Source organism: Octodon degus, unplaced genomic scaffold (assembly GCF_000260255.1).
Source record: "Octodon degus isolate 3935 unplaced genomic scaffold, OctDeg1.0 scaffold00079, whole genome shotgun sequence".
NCBI classification, from domain to species: domain Eukaryota; kingdom Metazoa; phylum Chordata; class Mammalia; order Rodentia; family Octodontidae; genus Octodon; species Octodon degus.
In genome coordinates, this window is record NW_004524655.1 from 7,042,970 (window position 1) to 7,050,378 (window position 7,409).

Genomic DNA, 7,409 nt, shown 5'->3' on the forward strand with positions numbered 1-7,409 from the left:
CTTTCTGAAGGATGGGGATAAGAGGAGAACTGACAGGAAGGATTTTGTCTGACAATTCACTTTCTCAGTGTTAAAAAGATTTTATAACTAAATGTGCCATTCTGATCATTGAAAAGATTAGTCAACCTAGGGTTACCCTAGTGATTTAGAAATTGGCAGCTTAGGAACATGGAAACATTTTCCCTCTCGAGGTGGGAAATTAAGAACTCTTCGCCTCTGTGCTTTTGTTTCAGGTGTGATGCTGTAAAGTGCAACCTAACCAGAAGAATCTTAGGCAGGTTATTTTTTGAGACAGGGTCTTACCATGTAGCTCAGGCTGTCCTTGAACTCAGTGTGTAGCTCAGGCTGGCCTTGAACTCAGTGATCCTTTTACCTCAGCCTCCCAGTTCTGGGATTATAGAAGCACCACTATGCTCTGTGCTTAGGCAGGGTTTTTAGGTGGAGCCATCTGCTTTTCTGTAAAACATGTACATTTTTCTCTCTACTTAAAACCATCAAAAAGACAAAAAACAAAAAATAAAAATAAATAAATAAAACTATCTTTAAGTAGACTTCAGTATGGGAGAACTTTGTTAGTAGATCAGTATTTGGGAGACAGAAGAATTAGCTTCAAAGATACTAGAATTTACAACTTGATCCTGTCTTATAGGAAATAAAATTAAATCATTAAAGAAAATATCTAAAATGTACAAATAAAATCTGATTTTTTTTTTTTAAATAATTGGAGTAAAAGTGCGCTGAGCAGTATACCAAACAGTGTTAAATATAATACAGAAAGTGGCCCATGGTTAAAGACGTGCCATGGGCACATGTTCTTTTGAGGTTAAAATTTGATTTATGATATTACTTTCTAGAAATCTGGTCAAATAATTTGACAGAAAAAAGATGAAGAGTTGTTATGTAGTAAATGTTTTCTCTAAATGCATTATATATGAATATCACTTATTCCTGGTACTGTTAAATGATGTAATTTAATAAAATACTCATGTTAAAATCATAGATTTGAGTCTTACTATATGTATTGTGATTTTCTTAGCTTTCTTTTTGTGTTTATAGGTAACAGGAATTGAATCGAAGACCTTTACCCTGGGCCACATGCCCTTCCCCCACCCCTTTGTTAGTGATCAGGTCTTGAGTCGTTGTGTTGTCCAGGCAGAGCTCAAGTTTATCATCTCGCTTCCTCACTTTCCCAGAGTTCTGGGATTAGAGGGGTGTGCCACTAGGTCCACTCTTTCTTGGTCTTCTTAATCCACTGATTAGAGAAAATTGTTACTTGCCTCTAATCAAAAATGGAAATATTGCTCAGACCAGGGAACTAGCTTATTAGGCTGTTAGTGCTTTACAAATTAAATGAAGGACATCTGAGTACTTAGTATTTCCAAGAAATCTTACTGATATACCACGGTGCCTTGGTTTCCCATCATGGAGCAAAGGTTGGGGAGTGTCAGTTATAGGTCAGGAATGTAGCGGTCTGTGTAACCATGCAAATTATTACAAGGAAATGGACTCTCCGACTATGGAAGTGGGGAGTACGTAACATACACTTGGCTCTCTAGGTCAGTGGATTCTGCATCCATGGCTCAGCCAACCTCAGATGAAAGTGGAAGAAACTACACACCGAACATACACAGGCCTTTCTTGTGATTGTTGCCTAAGCATATAACTATTTTTGTCGTAGTAGGTATTATATGTAATATGGAGGTAATTAGAATATATGAGATTACCTAGGTTTTATGCAAGTATAGTGCTTTGTATTGCAAACTTGAGCATCTGCAGATTTTTTTTATCTTCAGGGGTCCTGGAAGCAATTCCTGCAGATAGCAAAGGATGACTGTATGTCAGTTTTGCCACTGGTTACAGCTCAAAAAGCTGGACAAAATATTAGAAAAGAATAACAAGCATCATAGACATCAAAGCAAAGAAGAAAACTATACCAATACCTAGCAGAAGGAAACTTAGAAAGTGACCTTGGTATTTGGAACTGCTTTTTGTGTCACAGATATCACTGGAGACAATTGAGTGACTGAGATCTTGGATTTAGTTAGCTTTATTGATCTGTGTTGAGAAAAAACAGAATCCAATACTTACCTGTATGGAAAGTTGTCAGTGACTTGCACACATGTTTAAGACTGTGTAGGCCAGGGATATAACTCAGTGGCATAAGTACCTGCCTGGAAAGCCCAAGGCCCAGAGTTCAGTCCCATGTACCACATGCCATAGGTTAAGCCAGAAATAGATAAGACCTCCCAGAAACAGAAATCAGACTGAGTCCCTCACAATCATGAGCTAACAAGGTCTCTCTGCAGGATAACATCTTCTTTGACGTCAGTCTCTTTCTAATATTTATCTTTTGCAATACATAATACTCAGAGATAACCAGATATAAGAAGTTAAAACTGAGGGAAATAAGGACCAATAGTGGTGGAACTGTAGGGGCTGAAATGATGTGCATTGTCAACACAGTTGTACCAAGCAGTGAAAGGAAAATCTCATGATAAAATTGTGGCACAACCACAGTTGACATCTGCTGCAGTATCTCCTGATACAGACTTGAATGTTCACCCTCTTTCTCGATTTCTTCATGTCATAGATATACACTTGTTTCCATTAATATGTTCTCCCACCATTAGTTTTTCCCTGATTTATTATTTCCAGGGTCTCTTGAGTAGTGCGGCTGTTTAAGATATTTTTCAGTAGAATATGATTTCTTTAGATTTCTGTCTCCATGGACCCAGCAGCAGAGACATCACACATAAGTGACACATCTCATGCTTGGCTCCTACTGTTATCTTGAACTGTTCTCTTTGTCATTAAATTATTGTAATATTTCTCTGGCATCTACTTTATCTTTTTTTGGTGTTTATTTTTTTGAGAGTGTATCCATTTTTATTTTAACAGACAAATGTTACCATTCCATTTTGTAAAAATACCCATACATTGTGTAACTTAAAAAGACCAATTCATCAGAATTTAAATTTTTTTATTTTATTTTATTTTTTACAGAACCAGGGATTGAACTCAGGCCCTTGTGCTTGCTAGGCAAGTGCTTATTCTACTGAGCCATCTTCCCAGCCCCTCTACTTCATCTTATACTCCTCTTTGGTTCTTAAATGTTCTCCAAAGGCTCATGTTTCCAAAGGCCATGGCTTAGTGCCATCCTGTAGTGCTCATTGGAGAGTGTAGCGGATAGCTACCTGGTGGCCACATTGTTCCACCCAGCTGACTTGAACTAGCATGGTGCTGGGTGTGGGAGGCCTATGTGAGGATTGTTGCAAGTAGAATAAGAGGCAGAATAGGAGAAACTGCTGAGACACTATTAGAAATGTTGTTTGGAGAAGCTCTTGGAAGCTGCTTGTTCTCTTGGGTTGTTCTGATAGAGGACTTTGTCATGCTGGATTTCCTGATGAACTTGGCTGTTATTGTCATTGGAGAAGCTCAGGACCTTCGTTGTCACTGAAAATGGCTGCGGCTCATTTTAGGGGAGCTGTGGTTCTCATCTTGAACATCACATCCAGGCTCCAGAGGGGAAGACGGTACACTGCTCAGCCTCATGGAGAAGCTTGTCACATTGGCGTTCCTGATGGGAACTCAGATTTCCTCATTGCTGGAGGAGCTCAGGACCTCATCGTTGCTGAAGATGGCTGTGGTACTATTGGGGGAGCTCTGGCGCTTACCTTGAGCATTGTTTCCTAGCTCCAGTTCAGATCCCTCAGTCTGCTAGCACAGACCCTTCATTCTGCTTGCATAGACTTCCTAGCTTCCACCACTACTAACCTTTGGGCCCTTCCAGCATGATCTGTGAAGCAAGCCTGCATGAGACATTGTCACGGGCTCTACGCCTCCAATTGGACTTGTGCGAGGTGTTGTTAGGAGCGCTAGGTTTTCAACTGGACTCATGCAAGATATTAGGATCCAGGCTCTCAGCTAGATTCTTTGGTCTTTAGTGTGTGGACAGATTTCCAACACTTCTTGTATATGATTCTTTGGGTGATTCATTATAAAATAATATTATAAAATGTGTCCCATATTATATTGTTCCCCTTGCAAAAACCCAAAACCATGACAGAGATAAAACCTCTTAAGAGGTGGGGCCTCAGGGTAGGTTGTCAGGTCACTGGGGACAAAGGTCATGAATGTGATCATGGGATACCAACCTTTCCCCATTTTCTTTTTCACTTCCTGACCATCAAGTGAGTGGTTTTGCTCTGATACAACCTTCTGTTACAGTGTGACGCCTCATCACAGGCCCAATGGACCCAATCAGTCATTTATCAAAATGAACTGAAATTTATCAAACTGTGAGCCCAGCATCTTTTCTAAGTTGTTTGTTACAGAAAGACAGCCAACTAACACATCTTATTTTAATATAGTCTTGCTTTGAATTAGCTTTTGCATACTTTCATCCTTTCACTTTAAATTACCTATACCTGCCTATCTACTACCTAAAATGGAATCTTGCAGACTGATTATGGTTAGCTTTTCTTTTTCTTTTTTTAAATTTAAGACCTTTATTAACAGATGCTTGCAGGTTGTTGACTTTTTTGAAAAAATCAAGTTGTAAACTTTTATTACAAATTAAAAATGAAGTTCTTAAAACGCTCAACTTGACCAGATACGAAACAATTTTAGAATCTTTAAAGATGTATTGAGAAAAACCAGGTTTAAAAAAAAATGTTTGTCATTACCAAAAAGAAACATCTTTAGGTAAAAAAAAAACAAAAAACCCATGCTGCATAGATAATGCAGATAGTTCTAGTTATCTGGTCAATGGGCAAAAAGCAAGTACTTAAGGTCTTCAGTTCAAATCTTTTGTTCATTTTTAAAATAATTTTATTGAGAAACAAATAGCACTGAGACAGTTTCAGAACCGATTAGGACAGTTTCAATAATTAATACATTGCATATTGTTGTCGTAGTGGTTATTCATTGTACAAGATGCAGACATGATATCCTGTCCACAAACACTATTAGAACAAATCTTTCTATTCACTGAATTAAGAGAAAGTAGGGGGGCCAGGGAGATGGCTCAGTAGAATAAATGCTTGCCTGGCAAGTGCAAGGGCCTAAGTTCAATCCCTGGTTCCACCAAAAAGAAAAAAAAAAAAAGTTGTACTTAGGGCTGACGAGATAGCTCAGTGGTCTAAAGTGCCTGCTTAGGCAAGCTTAGGCAAGCATGCAGGGACCTCGGTTCGATCCCCAGCACCACATGCCATGCCAGCCCTGCCCCCAGGGTGGGCTGAACTGACCATAAAAAAGAAAAAAATAAAGGAAACATTTTTTAAAAATCCATTTTTTTAAAAAAGTAGCTGTATATCTATACTATTTTCAATATACAGATACAAAATGGTCGTTCACTTGTATCCTCTATTTTGTTTAGTTTTGTCAGAGAAGGCTATTCCATTGTCATTTAAATATTGTAGGTGTGTGAATTCAGCAAAATATTCCAATATAGTCCAGTAGTCCATAATAGTAGTGGGCTATCTGTAGGACTGGCAATGTCAAAAGTTGTTGACTTGAGCCTTTTGCAGCTCAGCATATTAATATGGCTTTACTTTTTATATCTCATTTTTATACTTTTCTGCTGGATGGTTAAGACCAAGATAAAGCAAGACCTATATAACAAGAAATGTAACTTCTGTATCTGATAAGGTCAGTCAAATCCCCTCAGGATTTATCCTGTAGCCCTGTACCACAGTTTGTAGATCCTTTGTCAGTGTCAGCCATGTGGATGAGTCACAGCCATTGCTTGACCAATTTGTTTCTTATTGCTGGAATTTCCTATTTGTTTCTTTCTTGCTGGATGACTAAACAAGATGGTGGTAGAGATGTTAAACCTGCATTTACTCAGCCCCGCCCTGCTCAGCCTGGGAGCAGATGAATTCTCAGCTGGTAGATCAGCTGCTTTTGTGTCTTTGCCATCCTGTGGTTTAGGGTTTTCTGGGCCTCTGTGTTGGTAATCAAAGTTGCAATGGTATGAACGTTAAGGTGGCTGCTGACCTTGGGTCTCATCTCCTTGATTTTCCTTGTCTTCTTCATTGCCATCCTCTCTAGGCTGTCTTTGGTGAGGAGGGCCCCTGCAGAATCGTGGTCTATAACCTCAATACGTATTCTGTCTCACTTGTCTGCCTTGTTCCCCTGTACCCTGGTTGTCAGTACCCTCCATCACTTCTTGCACAGGAGGGTTGGAACACTGTGGTCAATGTCCATAGGGTCTCTGCATGTAGTGAGGTGAGAAGCTTCACCAACAGTAGGTAAGGCTGGTGGTGTTGGGTGTTGGGCCGGTCTTTGGAAGCACTCTCTGATCCCTCATTCTTTTCCCCACTCTCAATATTTGGGTAATTCTGCTGGTAATTGCGTGGAGGACCCCTATGATGTGGATAGCATCTATCATAGTTATGATCTGCTGTGTATGTACTGCCTTGAACTGCAAGTCCACCAGGGCCTGTAACACTTGCTGCCTCCACACCTTTTTTTCCATCAACAACACCAGACTCCAGTCTCTCCATCTCCTACACTGCGAAGGTACTTCCTGGAGTTATTCTTCTTCATGGCAGTCTGGTATACAAGTACCTCTTCCTTGGTGTCATTCCTGTTGATGAAGCCATATCCGTTTCTTACATTGAACCGTTTTACCAGTCCCAAAACCTTCATTGCTATGACCCTTTTGTTCCCCCTAGCTGGCTAGCACTGAGGATGGGGCCATGCTCCCTGTGCTGCTGCCCATGGTGTCAGGCTTGGTGTCACCAGTGCTGAGGGTAGAGGTGGCGGGGTGCTGCAGGGTCTCAGCCTTGCTGTGCATGGTTGCAGTGATGGTGTTGGGCTGGGTGCAGGGGCTGCAACTCCTCCCGGGGTGTGATGGTAACTAGCCTGGGAAGCGGTAGTGGGGCTGCTCAGGGATCTCTGAGGTCCACTGTCTGCTCCAACTACCGATAGAATTCAGCTTTGCTTTTTTTTTTCAGTGATGATTGTGCTTCCTAGTCATGCCAGTTGCTATATTTCACAGTGATTGAAGTCTGTGAATGGCTTTCCATGTTGTCTTCCTTGCTCAGACCCACTTACTATTCATTGTGGACTGGTCTCAAAGTTATGATGATCCCCCTGCCTCAGCCTCTTGGAGTGCTGAGGTTATAGGCATACACCACCATGCCCAGCTACTGTCCAACATTTTAAATAAAAAAAAAAAATATTTACAAGGGCCAGCCAGATAGCTCAGAGGACTAAAGCACCTGCTTAGGCAGAGCCCAGGGACTGGAGTTCGATCTCTGGCATACCGTGCTAGCCCCCAGGGTGCATTGAAGCAGTGATTGATGTAATGGGTTAACTCACATTTTAGGCTATATGGGGGTGAATCTTACGCTTTCTGCTATAAATGCATACCCACCCATTGTTTTAGATTGTTTAGTAAATAG

The 7,409-nt window shown here is 40.7% G+C and overlaps 1 pseudogene; it reads right to left on the reverse strand.

Annotated features, from left to right (window-relative positions):
- Positions 1-4,106: 4,106 nt before the first annotated feature.
- On the reverse strand, positions 4,107-6,799 carry LOC105742870 (annotated as a pseudogene).
- Between the last annotated feature and the right edge of the window lie 610 nt (positions 6,800-7,409).